Genomic DNA, 26,000 nt, shown 5'->3' with positions numbered 1-26,000 from the left:
TGCCGCGGCTTAAGCCAAACACCCTCGGCTCCAGATAAGCCAGCGAGGTCGTCACGTGGCGGTGAACTGCGAGTTGACGCTTTCCCTCCCTTTTTCCAAATTGTGTTTTTCTTCCTGACGCATTTCGTACTTTTTTTTTGAATTGTAAATTTTCTCCTGGCGAACTTTTTGCAGAAGCGTCACACGTCTTCATTAGCCATCCACCCAGTCTGAGAGGCTTGACCTTCCGAAGGTGTGACCGAGGGCGGGGGTGTGATGGTTGCTTGATGGAGAGGGGTCTGCGGAGATGAAGTAGGGGGGGGTCGAGGGGGTGGTCTTTTTACTCTGATACATAATGCTGTGGGCTATAATACTTAGCGCATGGCCGCTCGCAGGCCTACTAATCACAAGGAAAAAGACCCCACTGTCTCACTCCATAAACCCGGGCCCCGGCAAGGAAGACGGCCACGGGGGCGCGATGTCACTTGTAAATCCCAAATTAAACTCAACTGCCCAAAGCTGGCCGGCGTAAAAACACCCTCAACTCAATCCCGCCTCCCCGCGTCTTCCCGTCAGCCGTGCAGGCGGTAACGAGCGCACGCCGTGTCGACGTCGCGTCAGCCGTGTCAAGGTCGCGCGGTGGTCAATTTCTACGCTTGTTGGTCACGATGCATTTTGTGAATTGTTGCCGAATAGAGCGAAAGCTAACTATGAGATGAGCGGCAACGCTATTCAGATGAGCTTCAACAAAAACATTGTCTGCAAATGTTTTTCCAGCCACGCCGGCTTCCCCAGTAGCTCCCTCCCTGTTATCCTGCCGCGGAAGATGGAAAGCATGCGCTGCATCGAGCGGGGTTCTCTCATTCGGAACCTTTAATTATAACTTCCCAGTATCAGTTACAGCAAGCCCGCACAGATGCTAAAACCCTCGGAGGCTTGGCTACTCTACCTTGCTTAATCTGAGACGAGAGGCGTCCCATCAGCCAATTCAATCTGTGCCGGCGAGACCCCCCTCACCGCCCCCCCCCCCCCCCTGCCCACCTCGAGCCAATCCGGGCGTCAGTCGCAGTCACGCGACCTCACGGCTTCTTAGCATCCTTCATCAAGGCTTGTTTTCGCTGGCGTTGTTATTTACCTCCTCATGAACGCCTCACGCGGGGCGCTCTGCTTCCGGAGGATATAGTGAGGTCTGCGCGTGCACGGCTAAAGACGCTATAAAAATTGCTGAGGTATAAAATCGAAAGTGCTCAAGCTGTCTACGGACGGAATTGCTGGCTGGCTAGCTGGCTGGCTGGCTGGCTGGCTGGGGCCTGTTGGAGGTGGTGAAGGATCCTCCAGCCAAGTCCACCTGCTTGCCTTGTAAATCACAAACACACACACACAAAAAAAAGTTTGAGCTTGTTTGTTTACATATTACAGCCTTTACAGTGGCTCTGCTGCCGTACACACGGAGGGAGCTCTGCTTGGCTCAAGCTTGATGCACGGGCCATAAAGCTAAAGCACCAGCGCGCCGTTCCTACAGGGATTGACCGGCTTGTCATGCGGAGGACAGAAACTTGATGGGAAATATACAAATGGGCCAATCATTTCTCACATCAGCTAAATGCATAAGAATTTAAATTAAGTTAATTCATCCCTATACACACTTATTGAAAAATTTGCATCGTCTGTCTACATGTGTTGCTGCACAGTTTTTGTTCAAATATCAATTTGTTAAATTGTTACATCAATGCTACAAAAATGCTATTCATTAGCCTGCCCATGCTATTTTTATAAACAAATGTATAAGCAAATGTGGTTGGTTTAATTACACGATGCAACATTTTTATTTAGTTTAATGGGAACTGTGTAGTTCACTGTGACCATATTCATATCTTAACATTTCTGTAAAAACTCTGGTCCCTCTTATCTTGATGCACGGCTGTATACTAAAAACAGGAGTAAATCATACAGAATATTAAAATCGTGGTTAATCTCTAATCTCGAACTGCTTCACTGACATGTATAATTTCTATAGAGTACATTTTGCCAACACCCACTGGGGTGTTACTGCGTCTTTGGGAGTCAAAACACTTATCTGGAAAAGAGATCAAACCTGCACGCTGTATCTTATCTGCGCTTGCAGTGTTGCCCTTGTGCACGCTCACTTGTGCGTCCTCCTCCTACTTCTCCGAGGTGCACTCGCTACAATCCACACCGGTGGCGCTCTCTTTTTTTTTTTATGTGTGTGTGAAAGCGACGGAGGGAATTCAAGCACATTTTGTGTGACCGCCTCTGGTCCGCTTGAGTGTGGTCATAGCTGACTTTGCCTCCTTTGCGATAAGGAGAGATGTGGATTCCCGAGCATCACTAGTTGTACTGTTTGGAATTGGACAAAAAGGTCATTGTACAGTGAAACGCTGTTTATTTTTGGGGCAAGACCCACCCGCAGTTGTTAAAAAATTTACTTTAACCCATTCCACTTTAAAAGTCATCGAAACTTGTAGAAACTCACTATTTTTTAGCATAGCATCTATTTTCTCTTTTATATGGTTCTCCAAATTAGAGGTCAAGTGTGCTTGCTTCAAGCAGTTGTATATTTACATTTTATACTTTAACAAAATGCTATTCAAAATACTCCAAAGATGTTGAGGAAGTTCTGTCTCAATCCCTGTAACTCTTCTTTTCTTCCACTAGCGTATTTTACAAGCCAACAACCTTCACCACTACACCCAACTTGACAAAGATGGGGGAAGGTTTAAAAAAAAAAAAAAAATGAAGGATGGCAGGAGGTGACAGGTAAACAAATTCCGTGTCATATCCTCCTGCTGTCTCCACTCTTGCCACTTGGCATTTTAATGGAAGGGAATGCGATGTAACATATAGTGGTAACTACAGCGGCAGCCTCGTAGCAAAAGGGGGAGAAAACTTAACTCCTCAGACCTATGCATTAAACATATTGTAGAATAGAGTGTAACATTTATCACTGTCATTCCTGGAGAGTTTGTGTAAATTTAAATGCGCTCAAGCGTGCTGAGCCCCCCACCACCACTCATTCCCCCCCCCCCCCCCCTCAAGAATGTATGCGCGCAATGCCACCCCAAAGCCCATTTTCCTGAAATCCTTCTCATTGTTCTGCACGAGCATACCACCAAACAGCTATTCATCTTTGGGGAATATGCTGTACAGAAATGTCTTTGTATGTGAGGCCTGTGCCATGTTGCTTCTTGACTGGCGGACTATTTTTCATAGTTTGGAATGGTCGGCAAAATGAGAGGGGGGGGGCGCATGTAAGAACATATATCGCCGCTGATATTGCATATTTATTTTCATTCAGTCGCTTCAGCATATTTTAATATATCAAATGGCTCACCAGTATTCACTCTGTTTAAAAATATTACAATAATCAATTTACGGGCTCCCGCACAAAAAGCAGAAAAGACGATTAAATAAAAGCTTTGTGGATTGTTCGTGACCAGCACTTTTCCGCGGGGGCAAATTGGAACAATCGTGCCTTTAAACGTGGACTATGTCGGCGACATATTCAACATTAGAATAAATTACCTAACCTTTACAACTTGCAGTGCCAATAACAGGATAAATGACAGATCATGGCTTATTATTCACTCCGAGGTTTTACACATAATAATGATGTCATCAATAATACCCGCCGTTTTAAAAAAAAAAAAAACACTCAAGGCAGTTAATTTCTTTTTTTTTTTTTTTTAAATCAGTCAGCTGGAAAGACGGACTGAAAAGATTGTCAGGGACACAAAGAAAAAAAAAACAGACAGAAAAATGTGCTGCGTTATGTTCCTTTTAGCGAACCGCACTTATGAGTCAATTTGCCAAACAATGTGAGGCCGACTTGACTGAGGAGGCACATCAGCCACGCTGACACGGAAGCTTGTCAGTGACCAGCCGACAACAAATGGATCTCATCTGACAAATATCCTGCAGGGCTTTTTTTTATTCTTTTTTTTTTTCCCCCCTTTTTCTTACGCCCATTGCTGGTCTTTCATTTTAGCTGCCGTGTCGTCTGCAGTCCTCAAGTAAGGAGTCATCTTGATGGACACCCGCACATTAAGCTGGTAAGTGTGTATGTACGGCACACATGGTGTCTTAATGCTTGTCACACTCCACTGTCCTTGTCTTTGCCGAGGGAAAGGCTGTTGAGTTTCACACCGCTGAAGAAAACTAGCACATTTTGCACAGTAAATGGGCTTTTCAAATAGTTTGTGCTTGATTGGGGGTGCATGCACATATGTGATCTGTTTATCTGTATGGCTTTTATGCGCTCATTGGAAGAAAGTTTCTAAATAGGAGCAGACGCGTTCTTTGGGAAGTGTCGGATTTGCTCTGTTACCACGTTGGAAACTTTTCATGGAAGGTCATGCAGGGGGTGGATTGAATGTTTGTTTCAGATTTGAGTGGTTCTGAATTTCCATGGAATGGTTAAGTTGGAAATATTATCATAGTCTTACCTTCCGTGTCCTTTTATGTCATCAGGAAGTGTTCAAGTCAGTTTTTTGGGCAGTTCCGCCGATTACGATGTTGGAAATCGTACAAGATGGAATTTTGGTTTGATTTGGCCTTGCAAATTTGGCGTCTGGTTTTGGATGTTTTTGTTATCCAATGTGAATTACTGTTAAAAAAAAATGTAACTTTTATCCCTCTAGTTTTTGCTGTTTGTCGGCTTCGGTCACGTGAGGATTGCAATGCGAGCCCGAAGGTCCTTTGGCCACAAACAGGCATGTGCATTCTTCTGTCCTTAAAAACGTGACCCACAAAAAAATTCTGATGTTTGTTGAGGGACTGGGACTAATAAATAACATCTCAATTCATTTTAATTGATTCAATATTCAAGTCAAGTGAGGTTAGTCACAGAACAAATTTAAATCCAAAGGCAAAGTGAGCAGTGTCTCCTCTTGTGTTTTCTAAAAATCATTTGCGATGCGCAATAGATGTTGAACGGCAGACGCGGCTCCTCACTTTGAGATGATAGCTCGTGATTGATGCCGTCTGTTCGCGCCGATCGTCCATTATAGGACACGTCGCATGTGGCGCGTGGCATTGAGGGTCATTTCCAGACAGCCTCGACGGAAAATCTTAAATAAATTTAATTGTCTGCATCCGCCATCAGAAATGACTTTATGGATTTTGCTTCATAATTAAGAGCTCTCCCACATCCATAAACTTAAATCACTGCGCACAGATGTTGAGGTGTAATTAAAGCATTAAAATAATGCGAACAATCAACTGGCGCTTCAAAAACAGCCACGGCGACGCCGGCGGCATTTTTTTTTTTTGTTGTTAAAAAAAAAAGGACCTCCAGTCTTTCTCCCTTTGCTCTGTTTTCCAACACCGGGAAGTCATTGCCATAAATCTCACCGCTTCGCTCCGCCATTCGTAGCCCGACTGATGCTAACACCATTAGCTGATGATTTAATGATGTGCTTTCCGTCATTCCTTCGTCTCCATATTCCCCTCCCGCTGGCTGAGGATGCTGAGAATGTGTGTGTTTTTGAGGACGAGGAGGCTCCAGACGCTCATATGTCATCCACCTCCATTATGCCAAGGTCACTCCATTGCTTTTCTTAATGTGATCAGGCAAAGTGTCACTTTTGCAGTTCTGTGGCAGTAAATAAGAAGTGGCTCTAATTTGAATGTAGCGTACCAAAGGCCCTTTATGGGTTGTTAATTTAGTGTTTAAATACATTTAACAGTTGAGAGGGGGTACTGATTAGGCAGGCTCTCCCAGTGAGGGTTGTCTTTTTCGATCCCTATTACTTGACTACTCTGGCAGTTTTTTTTATTTGTATGTAATTCTAGTCCCATTATATTAGTATGCTATTATTATAATACGATAGGTCCCATCTTGTCTCTAATTTGATTTGCCGGAAACCACCGCGCCTGAGGAAAAACAACCAATCACCAAAATGATTTATTTGCTACTGTCAGATTGGAGTGTCAGCAAAAGAAAAAAGTATTTCTTGAAAATTGTTAGTAAGTATATATGATGCTGACTGAGAAAAAAAACAAAAACAAGAAGAAGCCCTCGACCGATGCAGACGACCTTTGAGTACGATTGCGCTTTAAGCCAACTCTTCCAGTCACTTTCTCACAGAAGCCGCGAGCCAAAAGCCAAAAGCCAATAGCGCCTCCCGACACTACAGATTCTTCCTGACACCTAATGCCGCTTATGAAATTGGGGGATAAGTTAATGTGTCACAGTAACATTGATTTTTCATTTGCCTCCTTCTGCCCCGCGTCCCGCAGCCGGTCGAGCCTTTCCCTTCAGCCGTCGAGATGGATTACTGAGGACCGCTGTTCAGACTGAGCATCACGCTGTGAGCGGGAGGAGGAAGAGGAGGGGGCAGCAGATGATGCGGGTCTGCGTGAGAGATGCCACACCTGATTACAGGTGACGTCATCTCCGGTGGCAGGTAAGGTGGCAGGTGGATTCTGTTCAATCTGATACCGAAACATCGTGTGTGTTGCTGCTCCGTGTGTGTTAAAGGAGCCACAGTTTGGTGGTTTATTATTGTTATTAAGATCTATGCTAATTTTCATTAGCCTCTCTATGGTTTCTTGCATTATATGTAGCATTTAGCCAGCAGGTTTTTGGTTGATGAAATTACAGGTAAGTAAGTGATCAACATATTTCGATTTTTAAAAATATGCTGCTTAATTTGCGTATATTTTATGACAGTTTACACAAATAATTTGAAAGTGTGTTTTCATATGTTTGAATGTGTTTAAAAATAGGTTTGAACGATTTTGGAGAATGAATCTGATTTGTCAATAGTTAATATGCGGTTCATTTTTTTCAAGCTCCTTTTCATTGTATTTTTTCAACAACAGGCAATTTAGTATTTAAAAAAAATAACATTGCAAGGGTTTCAGAATAATTGGTTAGCCCTAGTTCAAATCTTGTTGGAGCGTTATGACAAATCTAAAAATGCTAATATGACAAAGCTAAATCTACAATTTATTAAGGATTTTAACATTTTCTTGCTTTTTATGGCTAACAATTAAGCAATTGCTTTCCATGGTCACGGCCATATCAAAGTGGGCCTAAACTGAGAGGGTTAAGAAATCTACCTGGTTCCTCAGAGAGAGCGAGAGAGAAAGGGGGGCGGGGGTCTCCCGTAACAACTACGCGCTGCTCAATGAGCTATGTCGTCAGTTCCATATGAGATTGGTTAATACAAAAGCTTGCCGGTGAAAAACATTGTCCTGCTGCCAGTGACAAAGACAAAGTGCCTGCGTTTTGGCGTACGCGCGAGTCAAAGGGACAGGTGACGACAGGGAGGGAGAGCAGCCGAGCCAATTTGAATTTCACATCTAGGAGGAGGCAGCGTGTCATTAAAAAAGCCTAATTTCAGTGTCAGGTAGGCTTACAGGTGATCCATCATCTTGTCACAAGAATTTTATTTTATTTTCAAAGGAGTTCAAAGCCAGCCTTCCTGACTTTTGCGCTTCACTTTCCATTAGATTTAAAGGCAATTAAGGAGAAAAGTCTTCTTCTGCCCTCTCATGCTCATCTGAGTTGAGCGAGTGTACTTTTCACATATCTAAACATTCCGTAGCTTCAAAATCACAATGAGCAAATTTAAGAGCTATCGCTTGGATGCACAGCGAACTTGACAACAAGCAGCAGATAGTGAATAAAAAGTGCTAGCCACTTTTTGCCACTTCCAGTTGAACCTAAACATGGGAAAAAAGACAATTAACCGAATGAGATAACTTTGCTTAAAGCCTGCTAGCATAATGCTAACACGTAGGCTAAGTAAATTAGCATCGATACCACTGTGTTATATCTTGTATAAGAACATAAACTGAAAAAAAAAAACAAATTACAAAAATGATGTTATTTTAGGTGGCTGGAACAGATTAATGGCGTTTCCATCCATTTACATGGGGAACGCCGCTTTGAGATGTGTCACAGAACGAATTAAAATCAATTTTGCCCACGTTGGCTCGTCAAATCGCCCCAACTAAGTGCACATCAGCACCCCGAGAATGCCATTTATTGCTACATTTCTGAACCTAAACGCCTGTCAGCTCCAATCTCTCCACAGGAAGGCGTCCTGGTAATAAAATACATCTGAGGGAGGCGGTAAAAGATGGAGGGGGGGGGCGGGCGGGCTTGCGATGGGGACACACGTTTTCCCAGATAGGCTGTGACAAAACAACATTACCATGTCCGCTTCACATAGCGACACGTACAGGACAGATGGTTGTCTTCGCCGCAGACACATACACGTGGACACGGGGAACATTCGCAACAACAGACTGTGGAGATTTAAAAGAAGGAAAAAAGTTTTAGAGAACTTTTGATGGATTCTATTCAATGAAATGCAGGAAGAACAAAGATTCTCAAACAATTTACATCTCAAAATATACTTAGCCCTGCAAGACCAAAATGAAAATACAAATGGCGAAGTTTATTTTTTTTGTTGTTTTAGGGATGTTTGATACTACTTTTTTCACCAATACTAATACCAAGTTAATCATTTGGTCATTTGAAATGATTACACTTCAACAGTAAGGGTGTATCAAATTTCAAAGGTCAAATTTGTTTAAAACTAATGTCTCCCTCTATAAAAAAAAAAGACTAAAATGTCAAAAACATTTTTAAAAAATCACAGTTGAGCTCGACCAGAATTTTCGACATTAAAATCCTAGTTTGGCTGCCGTTAATAATACAAATTCAATTTGCAATTGCGTAAAGTATTTGACACTCCTTTGACTCCATTAACTTTATCACTTGTGTCATACAAGCATCCAAAGTTCCTCATGACTTTGCTCACTCAAAGAGGAGAAGAAAGGGGTTAGAGGAGGGGTGAGTCCATACGTGCGGGGGGGGGGAGCGCGATATTGGCACAGCTCCGAGGGACGCGGCGTCGTTACATGGACACGTAAGCACCGTCGTCGGCGCATCGTGCCGCCTAAGTGGACAAAAAACGCCAGGGCAGCAAAATGTGGCGAACAAGCACGCAGATTCATTAGGCGAGCCCTTCCCGGCATGCTTTGCAATGACAAATGATTGACTTGGAACAATATCTAAAGTGATCAGGATAAAGTACCAGCCATTTCAAGGCTCAGCAAAATTCAAATTCTAATTAGACCTTGCACCACATTCCAAATAAAAATGGCTCCCTGGGTGCTTTAGCCTATCAGGTGTCTCTCCCAGACCACTGGAACAAAACGAATAAAGAAAATGATTAAAGCGATAACAAAGGCATAAAATTCAAATTATAGCGGCATCACATCTGGGATCTGTATGTCACTGCGCTGCCGTTTGTGCCAACCACACACACACACACACACACACACACCATTTCTGCGTAAGGACGAGAAAGTAGAAGATGTGGAAAAAAAGGAGGGAATTAAAAGGTGGAGAACGAGAACGCAAATAGGCTCTCGGCTTTAAGGTTATTAATGACTCCTCCAAAAATGTGCGCGCTTTCCAATCTCTGCGAGAAGCGCTTGAAGGAGCCTGCAGATGAAGCTGACCTTCACAATGTTCTTTGGTCTTTAGTTAAGAAATTCACTCACCATTATGGCATCATTAGGGAAACAAGGATAAAATTACTCCATGCTTAATGACCTATAGGATCTCCACCAAAATTTGTTTCAGATCTAATAAAAGGGAGCCTAACACACTCCAATGAATTATGAGGACTGCTACGCCGGGTATTAAAATGTGCGGGGAAATAGATTTTCTCAAGCTAGGAGGACTGGACTTTTCAAATCAGATAGTAGAATGGAATTTTATGGGCAATAAATTCCACCATGTCTCAATTTCATTTTTTTTTTTCCTTGCCCTCAGAATTTTTCAGCCTGTGATGGAATCTGTGAGTGGGCTGGCCTCTAAAAATTCATTGCCAATTGCAGTCTCCTTCTCGATCCTCTTAAGGTAGATAGATTGATGGATGAATGGCTAAACGGGCCAATAAGTGGAGCCAAGGAAAACCGCATGTATGATGGAAATAAATGATTAGATACACATATGGCTACTTCAGAAGAAAAAAAAAAATCTCCAGAAGGGGCGATAAGAAGTCAAAGATTTGTAAAATTGACCCAAAAATATGTGCACTCTTATTAGAATGAAAATTATGAAACAAAATGTTCAGAATTTCATCCGACAAAAATCTGATTGCTTCATGCTAACATAATAAATGTGCTAATGGTGTTGCGCTAACTAGAAACCGTCAAACATCTGTTACTCGAACACACGGGATTACAACTCCTACAAACACAATATACAAAAAAACAAACCTAGTATTCTATAAAGTTATATTTCTGCATAGGATAAAAAAAGAAAGACAACAAATGTTGCTAATAATTCACATTAGCGTTTAGTATCCGGGCCGTTAGCGTAGAGGACGCCCAAAAAGTCAGACGTAAAAGTTGAAGAAAACGGCCATCGTTTTTTTTTTCCGCGCCACTTTTAAAGTGGCGTTGGATTATGGCTGCTGAGATGCAGCACCCCAAGAAGGAGTTTGCGAGCTAATGGCATTTGCTCTCTTTAAACTTTAATCTTTCCTATTAATTCCCTGCAACTGGAGAATGTGCGAGAGTTAATGTTCCATGAACGTGTTTCTCACTCTGCACTCTCCTCAAGCTAATTACCCTCAGGTGCTAAATGGGGGGAAATTGCAATCCATTTGGAAGGGAGAAATTTCAACCTCCCTCGCCCCCCCCCCCCTTCCTCCCCCGCACGCCCACCACCCCCTCGTGTGCGACGGCTGCAGTGAAAAAGAGAAAATCAAACATTGAGTACGTGGAATCCAAAATGGACAATCAGCGCTAATGTGCAATGGGCTCGCCCTTCTCCAAGGTGGCTTCGGCGAGCGTAAACTGCTCGCCCCCGTTTCCCCGCCTCACCGCTTATCGCTCGGGTCACGCCGAGGTCAACCGCGGACGACCCGATGCCGAACAGATGTTTGATTGACGCGGATGCCGCAGATTGGCCATCAAAGTTTTTTTTAATTTTTTTTTATTTCCGATGGCGAAGGAGAACCGTCGAGGGCGAAGGAGGAGACACACCCGAGGAAGTCAAAATCCAAATTAAAAGCGGCTTACGCAGCGGCTGACGGATCGGCGGTTGTCGTCACGGGACATTAAACGGCGGAGAGTGACGGCGTATCAGTCAATGACAGAATCAAGTTGCCATTACACAAATGGTTCCCGAGTCTATCGCTAATCAGTAACGCGGGATCAACGGCAGACAAATAGCTTTGATAAGTTTTTGTTTTTAAAGGGAGGCGAGGAAGTCAAGGGAAATGAAGTCTAGTTGGGGTGAGGTGGGGGGGGGGGGCTTAGGGGGGTCTCGACTCTCCCTCTAAGGAGTGTCACTTTGTCCTCCGTTTGATCTTTGTCTCCACACAGGAAATTAAAGCTGTGAGGAGGTGCCGACTACCGTCTCGTAAAAACCGAGGCCTCCTTTTCTGACAGAAAAATCAGAATTAGATTTGCTCGTTTAGGAATGACAATAGCTTGTGCCTTGAAATACACAACTTACTTTTTTTCAAGATACTAATTTGAAAGCTAAGACCGTGGAGTCGCATTTTTTTGTCCCCTTTTTTTGTCCCCTTTTTTCCATTTTTGTCAATTTTTCTAACTCATTCCTTCTCGATCAACAGCGTTCCCCTTTATTTTATTATCATTCAATATCATTTTTCATTTGATCATTCACAGGCAATTTCCCTCCCTGAAATTGCATTTTATAATTAGAAAATATTTTATGTAGTGGGTTTATTATTATTAAAGTGCTCTCAAAATAAAGTTGTTCATTTAAAAAAAAAAAACTACAATGCTTCACTTTACCATGACCAGCCACCATTCCACGTTTCAACACTTTTAAATTAAAAGAAAAACAGTCCACATTTTTCCTCCCCGAGCATATTTCATGTGTGCAATAATAAATGAATTAGTGGCAGGGAGTAGTGAAAACATCCCATATCTTACACAAACAATCGTAGTACCAGCCCTGAGCTCCCGCTGTGCGAAGAAATCACTCCCTCCCATTTATCTGCGTAGCAGAGAGCGACCAAACATCAAAAGACCAGATAAGTTTCTTGAGAGAGGGGAGGGAAGGGGGGGAGAGAAAAAAACGGAAAAAAAAAAACGCACTTCCACACTTGTAAGTAAAACCCAAAGAATTGGGATAAGTTACTCCATTTCACCCTGTGTGGCCTTTCACGCCATCGTTTTTGCTTGAAGGCATAAGTAAAGTGTCTGTTGATGCCCGCCCCAATCCCAAATCTCATCCTGTAAAATGTCAAAGCTATTTGGTTAAATCATTAGAAGCGGGTGGCGTCTCAGCAAAAGGTTATTTTCTTCATGAACACTTGAGGGTCCGCTGAGTCCCCCCCCCTCCCAAAAGTGTCTGTTGGAAAATGCGTTGACATTTTACATGAATGGGGGGGGGGGGGGGGGGGGGAGGCTCCTCAATGGACTCTCTGTCAGCGCTCTCCACGTTTCAGGTCATTATCGCAACGATAGAGGACCACTCGACCCGTGTTGCTATTACCTTGGAGGAAAGACTCAAACTACTATGCTATGAAAGTGAGAGGCGTTAACCTTTGACCTGGACATGTTTTACATGTTTGGTGCACGGACTTATTAATAATTTGATATTATTATATTTGGAGTTTATTTCCAAAATGACACATATTTGTTATAACCTATTGTAATATGATGCCTCGTTGGAATATTAACATTAGGCTTAAATATAGGAACATTTAAAATTGACTTGAAATGTATAACACAAAATGTTATAATATTTATAATATTTAAGAGCAAAGAGATTCAAAACATTAAATTTCAATGTATAGTGCTTCGTTCACTTCAATACAACTGAAGTATAGTATTCAAGTATTCAATACATTTGAAACAATTTCAAGTGAAAAAAAATCTACAAAAAAAATCTACAAAGATAAACATTTAAAACAGAAGACACTATTGAAATGTACTTCTTCTGTACCGAAATATATTTAGAAAAAAAAAAGAACCTTAAGCCTATTCGATATTCTGCACAGTTTAATTGTTTCAAGTACCACTTACTAATGTGGTAATGTTTGATACCACAAATCTGATACTGAATAAAATTCAAGCCAGTTCTGTTTATGTGTGTGAGTGCCTGTGAGTCTTTTAGTGTGTGTGTGTTTGCATGAGTGTGTGCGTGGAGAGGAGGTCCAGTCAGCCTGAGTCGGCATGCTGCTGATAACGTAGGTAATGGCGTTTCTGGAAGAGTGAGGCCAGATGAAAGCACCACATGGACAGATACCACAGGCATACTGGCCTCTTCTGTCGGAAAATTCCATTTTTTCCGGCAGGGAGGCATGAATGCCGAGGCTGAATCCAAATCCGGTTTTCCGCACTTTATCAGCGTGTGGCCCACCAAGTGGTGAGATTGTGCAGCGGGTGAAGGGGGGGGGGGGGGGGGGGTTTGACGGCGAGGAGGTTGGCAGGGCGGGGTGTAGGTGGGCTGGGGGCACGGGGTGGGTGAGCCACTCAGGCGAGACCCTTCGCTTTAATCCAATTTACAGCCTCCCCCAGCAAAAGATAATTACAAGCCTTAAACCAGCTTGGAAAGGGGTTGGAAGAAAAGACCTCACTCGAACCCAAACGGTGCATCTGCCCCCCCCCCGAAGTGTCCAAGTTGACAACAAGAAGGTTGCGAGAGGGGTTGTTAGCGGTGCTAAAGCTAAGGCTTTGTGACAAACTTTAAGTGTGTGTAGCTAAAGAGGTAGAGTGATTCTTTTACGTCTTTAAAAAGCATGTCCTAGTGAGTTGATGACCTCCATTTTGTGTGAGTGCCTCGGTGCGAATTGTGGCACACAGCAGCTCCAGCGAAAGAACGAAAGATAATGAAACATTCAACCAATCTATTCAGTTTCATCGAAAGAAAGGCTTGCGAGCTTAATGCTAACATATAATGAATATTGCCATACAGAAGCGAAACAAAATTAGCATTCATGTTTCATCAATTACAAACCTTCAACTGCTACTTTAAAATACATGGGTCCTACAAACAAAGCATACAAGAAAAGAAAATTCAATATTTGTATCTTCATTGCTATGTTTTGTTTAGTAGTTGTAAAAGAATGAAAGTCGGATAATGCTAACATAATACAAAATGTTATTAATGGGCTAATGGAAATTAGCATTGGTGTAAGAGAGATTCTGAACTTCCAAACAAATGCTAAAAAATTCAAAAAAAATTTACAGGATGGACCTTGATGTCGTCATTCATGAAAATACGGTAAGGACTCAATGTGTCTCCTTATTGGCTTTGGCTTGTTTAACTCCTATACTATACCTTTTCAAAATGTCCGCTTAAATATACCATGGCTCGTGCAAACATACACATTGGAGCTTTCCTTTCTCGCAGCCCGCATCTTTGTCAAACAGTCTTTGAAGTGAGCGCGGAGAAACAGGGGTTAACTCTAGCAAAAGAATGCCAGGAAATAATGAAGGCCGACTCGCAGGGGAGCGGAAAGGCCGGCCGCCCGCCCGCTCCTAATTAATGGAAGGAGAGACACTCCCAAATTCTCCCATTCACAAGCTCACAATGGCCATCTCCAGCAAGCAGAACCTGGAATGGATAATGGGAGGAGTGAATGGAGGAAGGGGGGGGGGGGACTCAAAACTCAAGACCTTACTTTGATTAAAAGTACTTTCTTGTATTTTAAAGCTTTATGCATTCAATGGATATGTGCTCTAAAAAGGATCCTAGAGGACAATTTAGCAATTGAGCATCCATTCTACAAGGTAGGGACATCAAGGTGGAGGCCGGGGGCTTATTTTGCCACAAGTCAAGAGGCGAAGGGGTATAAGACAAGTGTGAGCCCCCCCCCCGCTCCCCATTAGTTGCTTTAGTTTTGACTTCTGAGCTGCCCCACACCGCTAATCTGTTAATTAATTAAGCCCCTCCCACAAGACACCCAGCAGGGTTATAATACCTTTTTATTGATTTTTCGGTACTAATAGTTTTGAGTTTTTGTTTTTTTTACATTTGTGTGGATTTTTTTTTTCATTATTACTTTTCAAAAATGCTTATTTTTTATTTAGCCTAGCTTAGCTTGATTACAATTGTTTTATTTTCAGTGCTAGGTTAGTTTATTATTCGAAATATCCATCTAATGTCATTGGTCTACAAAACGTGAATCAAAAAAATCCAATAATTCGAGCGACCCCGCTTTAGAGGGTACATTTTGATGTCGTTGTCCCCCTCCTTTAAGAAGGAAGTAACGAGCTCCACTTGGAAGAGATGAGGCTCGCTCACCTTGCCGTAAACAAACATCTCGCGCTGCCCGCCGAGGCGGCTGATAAGTGGGGCAACAAAGTCAATTAGTTGTGTGATTATTAGTATGTGACAGGCGCCGGGGTCCCGCAGATTAACTCGCGAGCCTTGAAGGGATGGGACAACAATAATGGTGAAACATGTCCGTCCGAGCAGAAAAGTAAAGGTAGCAAAAAGGAACAACAGCCTGTTCAATTAATTAGGTTGAATTAATGAAGTTCTGCTTGATTAAATGGCCACGGCGTCCAAAACGCCTCGTTTTTCCTGACATAATGGACACTTTTATGTCAATTACAAACGCCTTTATTGTTACAGAGAGCGGAAAAAGTAACTTACTCTACTAACAATGTGATACTCAGAGTAATTTAGTTCCTCTTTACTTGATATTTAAAGTAATTAAAGTGATGATTAATTGATATTAAAAGTAACAGTTACTTTTACTGATTACTGAATTTTTTTTTTAAAGTTGGATTATAATGTAGTGTCCAGATATGAGAAAATGAGGGCGGAAAAATTGTGTTTCTATTTTGTATCTTGGTTTTAATGATTATTTGTTTCCTTCTTTTTTATTTGTTGCATTTCTATTCGTGCGTCAATTCAAATAGCTCCTCATTTTTTGCGGATTAAATTTATCCAAAATGTATTCGTTTAAATATTCAAATTTTTTTTCTATTATTTCTTTTATTTTTTGATTTAACACATTACTGGCATCAGTGCTTTTAAACCATGCATCTCCTTCGACACTTAATCAACTAATGAATGCTATTGGCCCCCATTAACCAATCAGCTCCCACGCAGGGTGACCTCCAGCCTTCACCCTTCCCTTGATGGCAGCTTATTGATTCACAGCAATGTTTTATTTTCAGCTTGTAAAAAGAGTCGCTGATGAAGTGTCTTCTCATTGTCCCCAGAGAGTCGTAACTATTGTTTCTATACACTTCAGCGTGAGCGAGCGCCTGGGCTCGCACGCCGGCGCAATTGTGAACATTTAGACGGCTATTATATGAAATAATTGTCACGCAGGATCAATAATACACGTCCTCTGAAAGCCACCCATGCAAAACGTTACTATTTCACACGCAATAATCTGTCTTTTTTTTTTTTTTTTTTTTCACGTTCAATATAACAAATGAATTATTTCTCGCGAGCGATTCGGTGTCATTGACAAAATTGTTCGTTTCCACTTCGGTCATTAATCAGAAGTGTGTTTCTTCTTCTCTGTGATGATGGAACGTCTTGCACTGTTTTGTGACAAATTACACATGCAATGTTTGCACTTGCAATTACAACTTAACAGCTGTTTGGGTAAATAAACAATGCATCAGCGCACGTGCGCCAGGCAGAGCTTCACGCCATTTTGACCTGAAGCTGTTCAAAAAAAAGAAAAAATATGGCATTAATGTTGCGGGAAAAAATATATATATAACTAAATGAGAGTATTAATTTCAATTTTTACATTTAATTTAAACTGACTATACTTACTCATTATTTTATTTTAAAAAGGTACGGAGATTTTTTTTTACCTGAAGTTCTTACGTTTAAAAAAACAAAACATGTCCCTACAAAATTTGGCCATCCATTCTTGTCATCACAGAAGCATCCAACTATACACTTCATTAAGAGCTTGCTAATATTTAAACGGGCAAAGCGATGCAAGGCCCCTCCAGTGTGAACTCTGAATGGATGTTTTGGGTTAACGGTTAACAAAAAGGCACGTTGAGCGTTGATGCTCACTAAAAGATCACCAAGTGTGATCTTTCATGGGTTTCAAATGCCATTAGCACAAATTGGGTTAGGCTGAATTTGCTGACCGTGCTTAATTTTTAGGGTAGTTATAATTTACTTGAGTATTTATTTTTTTGTCCCAAACTAACCGCTTTCCCGTGAGGCTAACAAAAGCTATTAGCTAGCATACAGGCAAATTATCGCAATACTATGCTGTTTTATTTTTCGTTTCGTCAATTGAGAGAAACAGAAGCATACTGTCACTTTTGACAGAAAAAAAACACACAGGATGACAATAAGAAAAAAAATCTTTTGGGTATATTTTTCCAATTGTTATTAGCTAATTTTGCATTTTTTTTTCCACTTTTTATGTCCAGTAATATTCATCCAGTATAATTGTTTTTGTATTATACTGCCAAGTTATCCAAACCATTAGTTGATTGAACAACATTGCCTCAAGAAACGCAAAATCAACTCCGCCTGCTCCGTTTAGTGCTCATTCATGACTTTTCAATCTATAGAACAAGCGTTACATTGGGATTTTGTCTCCAACCTGTTGCATAAATGAGCCAGTCCCACTGAGAGGGCCCGAGCTTTAATGAGTTGGGTTTGAAGCCCCTCTGTCCTTTTGACTCAGCCTCAGCTTGGTCTCCTAATGAGCCATCATCATGCAAAACTGCCAGCTTGATACACATTAATTGGATTTTCACTTTTTCACCAATTAATTGAGCAGCAGTGTCATGTTGGCAACCCCCCCCCCCCCCCCCCTCATTGGCTCAAATAGCCACTGTCTGGACAGGGGAAGCTTTTTATACCCGCTCTTTTCTTCTCTTGTACAGATCAGCTATCTCATTAAAGGCTTATGACATTTGGTGGAACCAATCTCTTTGTGGAGAGAAAACAGTTTGTGTGTGCTGCTCAGTTGAAGCCTTTACATTGTGTTAAACTACCTCCCCAAGCGCCCAGTAGGGTGGGGTGGGGTGAGGGGGGGGGGGGGTGAGTCAGACCACTTGCACCCTAGAGAAGAGACCACAGGGCAAGGGAGACCGCCATGTCCGACAAGCGCCCAAAGAGCAATATGGTGACACACACACAGTTTCCGATTCTGCTTGTGGCTTTCGAAACCGGTGAAAAATGACACTAGATTAAAGGTGGCAAAAATACTCACACTTAGGTAGAAGTAAAGATATTTGTGTGGAAAGATACTCCGGGGATAAGTCGTATTCCTTTTCAACGTGGCACACCACAGAGAAGCGTTATCTGTCCAGTAACAGACCGATCGATACGTATCGCGATACCATGTGTACGATACTCTACGATTTCGATTTGATTTGGTATGGTTGTAGCTTTTGTCCTGTATAATAAAATCAAACAACAAATTCAACATTTCCAAAGCCAAAAGTATTCAATATAATCAAATTTAAAGAAGCAACAAATTATTTGTCAATAATAAATGATAATTAATTTAGACCTGGTGTGGGTCTCTCATAAAAGACATTTCGATATGCATCTTGTATAACAATTCAGTTCGGTCTGGTTGATAATTCCAATTATGCTTGTGTATTTAATATTGTAGCGAACACTATTTCGAACTCATCCCCCCCCCCCCCCAAACAGCAAGTGTTAAAAACGGCCTCATGTAATGGCCCTTTTCACCCAGAGATGATTGCACTCTCACGACCACTTGTTAACTCCAACAGTGACAAAATAAAAAATGTCTGGCCGTTCATTCCCGGGCAGCCGGCCCCCTTGTTTGTCTGCCCTCCGCCTCTCTGATGTGTAAGATTAATACTGTTGCCACAATCTCATAGAATAATGCCACTTTAATCTTGTTTGGGGCAAAACTCCAAAGTGGAGTGTGTCTACTTGTTTCCCGAGATGACTTCATCTTTCTTTCTTTCTTTCTTTCTTTCTCGGCCGCCTGCTGTCCCCTGGCGCTGGATGTCCCATTACCCTTCACACGCCGCAACTTTCTGCTGTTTGCACAAACGCTGGCCACAGGAGCCGAAAGCGGGCCGTGCTGATATTGATGTTTTTGGGAGCGTCGCCTTCATATTATCGAGCTCGTTCTGGGCCTCTACGAGTTATAAAAAACACAGTAGTGACATAATAGAAAGAACGTTTTTGCTTCAATTCAATGGGCATCGTGCTGCCCCTTCTGCTGTGCGTGCGTCGGCCACCTGGGGGCAGTATAATACAGATATTATTTGTTGTTTGCAAAGGACAAATAATACATGAGAGTTTTGTTTTATTTGTCTACATGTGTTGCTCCACTCTTTATGTTTGAGAGTTTGTGTTTTTGCTCACACATTGTTCGACCAAAATCATCTGGAAAAATGCGCCTGTCTTTTATTAAAATTAAAATGTATTTAAAAAAAACGAATTTAAGAATTAGAACTTTACAGCAGTAAAGTGGTTAATGGTTCTGTTATATTCTAAAAAGATGATTATTAAGCATTGGAATCAACCAAACCGATTTATTCATTCCATTAAACAAAAATCCCCTAGCTTATTGCTAACATATGATGCAAAACCTAATAGACGTGCTAATGGAAATTAGCATGTCACATTAATTCGAAACCTTCAAATAACTGCTTTAAAACACACCGAGCAGCAACGCATACAACAACACACAAGATTATAAATCGAGCGAAGAATGTTAAACATACTGACAAAGGAGCAAAAAGTAGTAAATAGTAAAACATTGGGGTTTTTTTGGCCATCAAACAACAACACGCTTGTTATATGAGCCCTTTGGGCGGCTTGTATTTGTTTTGTCTGTCGCCGGGTGGTTGACAGCGCTGCGTTAGTGCCTCTTTTCCACCATGTTGACCTCATGAACGCGTCGCAGCGAGCGAGCAGTAAATCTCTAATGAGGCTTGATGTAAATACCACATCGCACCAAACCACATCAATTCCCCCCCGCGTAACAACTCATCACCTCGCACACACGCAGGAGGAGGAAAAAAAAAAAAGCAACTCGACCTTGTGCTCAATAGCCACAATACATTCCTTTTTGTATTTTTCATTTTTTTTTTTCTTAATTGCATTGTGAATTATTTATGGTGACTAGCATGCGGCGCTATGCTGATTTGGCTAATTGTATTGTTTATCGTTCTTGTTAGTGGAGATGATTTGCATTTTATGGCCAATGACGTCGACTTGTGCCGCTTCTTTTAAATTGTTGGGGAAACAAAAATTTGTACAGTTTAAGTATAGTATATTTGGACGTTTTGTATAAAAGATTTGCTGTAAAAAACGAAGACTGTCTAATATTGTACGACGTCGGTGCAATGCCAACCTATAAATGTAGTGTTTATGAAAAATAATGTGTCCATAAATGCTATCGAAATGAAACAGTTAAGAAGTCTGGTCACAAAGACAAATTCATATTTTTTTTATTTATTTTGGGTAAGTGGAAGGGTTGTTTATAGTTATTTTCTTTTAAAGAGACTATTTTGCCAAGGTTAAAAGTTATCTGGCTTTTTTTCCCGATGATGTCGTAATAATGATACAAAACTCATTTTGATGAGGGAAAGATGTTATATTTATCCAAGTAAATTTCAATCAAACAAGTATGATGTATTTGAAAAGTGTGTATATACTGTATTGCACAATTTGTTCTATCGTGGATGGACAAAGTGGTACTCTGTATTAAATTTGGAAAAAAAAACCACACACATCTTAAAACAATCTTAATGTTATATTTTTTTATATTAAGTTACTTGACAACAATGAAAAAATAAATCTATCAATTTAGATAAAAGACTATTTTCAGATTTTTTTTAACCACCAATTTCATTCCTTTAAAATTTAGATTATTTTAATTCATATTATTATTCATCATAAACCTTCAAGCAGCTCATTACAACATATGAACCACACAATGGACAACTGAAGCATCTTAGAAACAAAATCTGAGTCACTGACAAAAATATAGCAAGGGAGGGATACTCGGGGGTAATTGTGAACAGAAAAAAAAAAAAACATTCTTTGGATACTAAGTGATGTTTTATGGGAATGACCTTACTTTTCACTTTCATTTTCTTTGCCCACTATAACCCGTTTGCATTGTCTGTCATCACAGTAACACGGAAGCCACAATGTTTCACTTTCAACAAGAGCTTGGAATTATAATGAAGCCGAAGCCAGTTTTGTTGTTTTGGGTGGGAAGGTCGAGAGGGAGGCAAAACCAGGAAGTGAAGTTGAGTTTGAAGTAAACAGCCTCATTAATGCACTGTCACGGCCTCCGTTGGACTCCCCCACCCCTAACAAGTGGCGGCAATATGAATCATAACCAAAGACACATCGAGGAAAATGACTCGCAATCAAATTTATGAAATTTTACTGGAAGAAAATTATTTTGCACACTACATTTAATAATTCATATTTTTATCCTACAAAAAAGACAAGTTTTTTTTTTTTACAGTGCAGCAATCATGATGATAAAAAAAATGACATTTATTAGTACGTGTCTGAGCTCCTTCTATGAGTCAGGAATAAAAAGAATGTTTTCTCGGAATTAATGGCTAACTCCAGAGAGAGCCGTCGCTCTGTTCTTGGCAAAATGACCACAGGCAGCCCAGGAATTTGACGAGAGTTAACACCGGTAGCCCCTTCCCATACATATATTGTTATAGCCGCAGCGGCCGTGATTGAATTTCTGACCTTTTGCCGGAATGAGAACATGAGTGAGGAGGGGGGGGCGGTCGGTGAGAAGGAGGGAAGGAGGGGGTGGGTGCATTTCAATTTTTGTTGTGAAACTGACGTCGTCAAATAACTACAGGCGAGGAAAGATCACGGCTCCGTTCAATTACTCTGCTTTGTAAAGGCTAAAGATGACTGTTTTGGACAAGAGACCTACAACGGTGGACATCGTTTCTGTAAAATAACCACTCCACCAATCAAAAAGCACATTAGGAAGCAATGACGGCAACTCAAGTCATTCTGATTGAAGACTGTTTTGCTTTTTTTTTTTTACACCGAGAATTAATTACTTTACATTTTCCTCCTTTATGCTACCATGTGACCCCGTTCAAAAAAAAAAAAAAACTTTCACAATGATGAAGTCACACTCTCAGTATGTCCATTCACATTAAAAACTGCTGACAGCTGAAGGGGAGCGTTCCCACTTTCATGTGGCCCAAGGTCTGCCTCCACTGGCCCGACACTGTCGCGACTCTTTATTAATCACATTTGAATCCCGCAGTCTGGCCCCCAGACAGACAGACAGAGCCCACCACCCCCATTTTCTTTTATTTCTTAATTTGACTCCCTAGCTTTATAAAAAGAACTCTTGAAGTGAGTGGACCAAGCAGCCCACCCAGTAACACTGGCTCCACATTTTCTTTATCGTAAATATAGCAAACTGATTCATTTGAAGTTGCCTGTTAAACTTTGATCTTCTGTTCCTAACAGTGTTCCTCATGCTCTCTGTTGTAGACCTCTGCTGTCCCTTAGCGGGCATATGCTGGAATTGCAAGATCAGACCCACAAGAAAATAGTGAATCCATATATTTTTCTATTTTGCTTCTAATTGTGATCATTGTTCAAATTTCCCTCGTCATCCATTATATTTTATATACCAGAATAAGAAAAGACAGGCGGATAAGGAATAAACCTAAAAGTATATGTACTGTGTGTCCTATGATTGGTCCTGGAAGAAGCCGATTTGTCAATTACAAGAGATGCTATAAAAAAAAATTGTCGTGAATAAATATGGACTTTATATCATCATACAATAAGTAATAGAGCTCGAAGGCATGTTCAGGCAATGCTGCCCTCTAGTGATTAGAAATTATCTTAAAGCTAACACGTCTTGCATTAAAACGTTACATATCCTTGAAACATATCTATGATTAAAAAAAAAAAATCCGATTTTATTCCATATTCTAGTCGTTCACAATGACTGTGGTTATTAGAACAATATGTGACGTTTGGTGAGATGTTACTTTTCTTTCAAGTTGGAAAATCCCACGGTGTCCTTTGAGACGAGACGAGGGGTGGCGGGCAGGTGGTGTCGGTTCAAGTATCCCGAGGCATAATTTATGAGAGAGGTGAAAAGTCAAATGAAGACAATAGCCAGCAATTAGATGTTGGTGAATACTGCAGTGTGTGACATGAGCCGGTGCTCATTTCTCCCAAGGCTGCTTTACCTTGTTTTGCACTCTTTAACTCGTTCGACATTTTTTTTTTTGTGGAATATATACGCACACTTTTTTTCAATTAAAATATGTCAGTAATCTCCCACTCATTCACAGGTTCAAGATCCAGAATTTTTATTTCCCCTTTGTTTATTTTTGTTGTAATTTCACCTATGACCACTAGATGGTGGAACCCTATTTAGTTTAACACCAAATTTAAAAGTGGAAATTTAAAGATCAGCCTTGACAACTAATCTTTTTTTCTCTTTCTTTTTTACAGATACGTCCAACACCATCTTTCACGAAACTTGACTTTGACCCTTTAAAGGGGCGTTTAAATTGAGTGCCTGAGAGAAAACGTATGCAATATCATCCTATCCTGAGGTGTTAAGTTGCTTTTTTGTGAGTATTAATACATGCACTTAACCTTCAGTCCTTAGCTGACCCCCTCTACCCCTCCCCACGGGGCTTGTTAGCGAAGAAATACATCTGGCCTTTTCTCGCCTCTGCCCAAGTACCTTCAGAAACACGTCAAGGAAACAATGTAGAAGGAAGTAAGAGATAAAGTTGCCACGGCTCTGTTTATTTGCTGTGTCAACGATTGAGAGATGAGGAAGAGGAATCTGGCCCAGCCGCATTTCCTCGGGCCAAAAACATCACTTGAAGAGGCTGAAGAGGATTACTGACACTTTATTTGAAAGCTGAATATCCTGCCTTTACATCCATTTACTGAGAGCAGACTCGTCATCAATCACTTCTTTTTAAGTGGGCAAAAGAAGGAAAACATTTATTTACGCTTATAAAAATGTAAATATTTTAAGCACACAAATTGGTATTTGATGTAGATATTGTATCAAAATCTTTAGCCAGATGGGTGACTGACAAATAAGCAATAAATATAAAGTCCTATGAAAATATCAATGTGTTCTAAATGTTATGATTTGTGACCGACGACGTGTTTTGACGAGCAAAACAACATTTATCGTGATCTGCCATCCGTGTTGTTTACTTTCACCACGTTTATTGTGATGGATAAGGGGCTGAACATCGTGCCCTGAGGTACACCAAACCAAATATGAAAGAAACTGCAAATGTTTCATTTGAATTTTTCAATCCAATGCTTTGAGGTTGTAACTGGTGCAATCCGATGGGGATAATTCTGATTGCCTACTTTTATCAAATACAGTATTTGTGGGCAGAGATTCAGATATCAAGTACAATACAGTCCATGCTTTGAATAAATACCATACCCAAAAATTCCTCAAGTTTCTATTATTCTCAATCCAAATCATCCCAATTAAACCTCTTCCTGCCTTCCCTTTAATCCTTACCTGGCGGTAACTCTAACCCACAAGCTGTCCAATGTGATTGATCACCTGCAGATAAACATCAGATAGAACAGGACAGACATTGATCCCCAGGAGGAAGAGAAGACTTGTCTCACACACACAGCGACATAGGCAAACCTCTGTGAAGCATCTGTCAAAATAGCACAACACGGAACTGTATGCGTGTGACTAACGTGCAGACAGCTGTCAGCTCTTGGGGATGTGAGGCAATCTCACTACTCCAAGTGGAGAAATATTGATACCGTTGATAGATACCATCAATATTTTCAATCCATGTGACCATGTCTTACAGTGAACCAAATAAGTCTCTCCAATAATAAACTTGCTTTGTAGTCGCAATGACCCCGCGATCAACTTCTCATCTATTATAAAGCAGCCACCGGTAGTCCGATTAAAATTGCAACGTTATTATTTTTCGAGCCACGCGGTTTTGTTTGGTGCACAAGCTCGGGACTTACCTCTCGGGTTCTCTCTGAAGGGGAAAGTCTTAAAAAGAATGAGCGGGTCCTTGAATTATGCAAAGCAAGATTTATATGGGGAGAAATCGGCGGCCAGAGCAACTTGAGAAGGTCGGCTCTGTGGCCTCAGTGACAAAAGATGCCCTGAGAAGATGACTGGAGATTAGGTGACGCTCAGTAGAACCTTCTCTGTGTTTTTTTTTCAATCGTTGAAAGTGTCCCAAAAATGTAATTGAATCCAGTTGCCTCAAAATCCCAAATGTATTGAAATGAATGTAAATGCCAGTACTCTGTTCCAACGTCCAATAAAAAAAATGTGTTTGTCAATTAATGTGTTGTGCTTCAATCTCACGGCACATCAGTGCTACTAGAGCATATATCTTCCATGGTATACAAGTCAGGGTACCATAGTGTAGTGGTTAGTGCTCTGGACTCTGACCCCAGTGATGCGAGTTCGAATCTCAGTGGAATGTGTAACTTTTCAGCCTGGGAAAATTTGAAACATATACCCTTAATGCTCCCCCAGTAAACCATTTTGGCATTGATCTATTCTTAGCTATTATATATACTATTCGGTCGGCTGATCGATAATACCATATACCTTCCATGACTTACAAGCCAGGGTACCATGGTGTAGTGGTTAGCACTCTGGACGCTGAACCCAGAGATGTGTGTTCAAACCTCAGTGGGATGTTGAACTTTTTACCCTGGGAAAATTTGCAACATGGTCACTTGGTGCTCCCCCAGTAAACCATTTTGGCATTGATCTATTCTTATCTACACTATTCGCTTGTCAGCTGATTGATAAAACCATATACCTTCCATGACACCGCCATCTTTAGGTGTTCCTAATCACAGGCCACTTCATTAGGGAAAAATCATGGTCAAAAGTTAACAAAAAGTGAAAAGTGCCACACCCGCCCTCACCCCCACTTTCTGATTGGCTGTTGGATCTGTGACGTCACTCGGACACTCCATTAGGTACACCGCCATTTTCAGGTGTACCTAATGACAGGCCACTTCATTAGGGAAAAATCATGGTCAAAGC

At 41.1% G+C, this 26,000-nt stretch overlaps 1 long non-coding RNA gene across 1 annotated transcript in view; it reads left to right on the top strand.

The window, feature by feature from the left end:
* Positions 1-23,980, top strand: part of LOC147050011 (uncharacterized) — a 38,810-nt gene extending 14,830 nt beyond the window's left edge. The window contains exons 2-4 of the long non-coding RNA XR_015067373.1: positions 3,986-4,049; positions 6,238-6,404; positions 23,426-23,980. This is a non-coding gene — a long non-coding RNA (uncharacterized LOC147050011). The remainder of the gene's footprint in view (positions 1-3,985; positions 4,050-6,237; positions 6,405-23,425) is intronic.
* Positions 23,981-26,000: the final 2,020 nt, after the last annotated feature.

Source organism: Syngnathus leptorhynchus, chromosome 10, assembly GCF_054491065.1.
Source record: "Syngnathus leptorhynchus isolate UIUO chromosome 10, UIUO_Slep, whole genome shotgun sequence".
Lineage (NCBI taxonomy): Eukaryota > Metazoa > Chordata > Actinopteri > Syngnathiformes > Syngnathidae > Syngnathus > Syngnathus leptorhynchus.
Note: the sequence above shows the minus strand (reverse complement) of the source record. Positions and strands in the feature narration are given on the sequence as shown.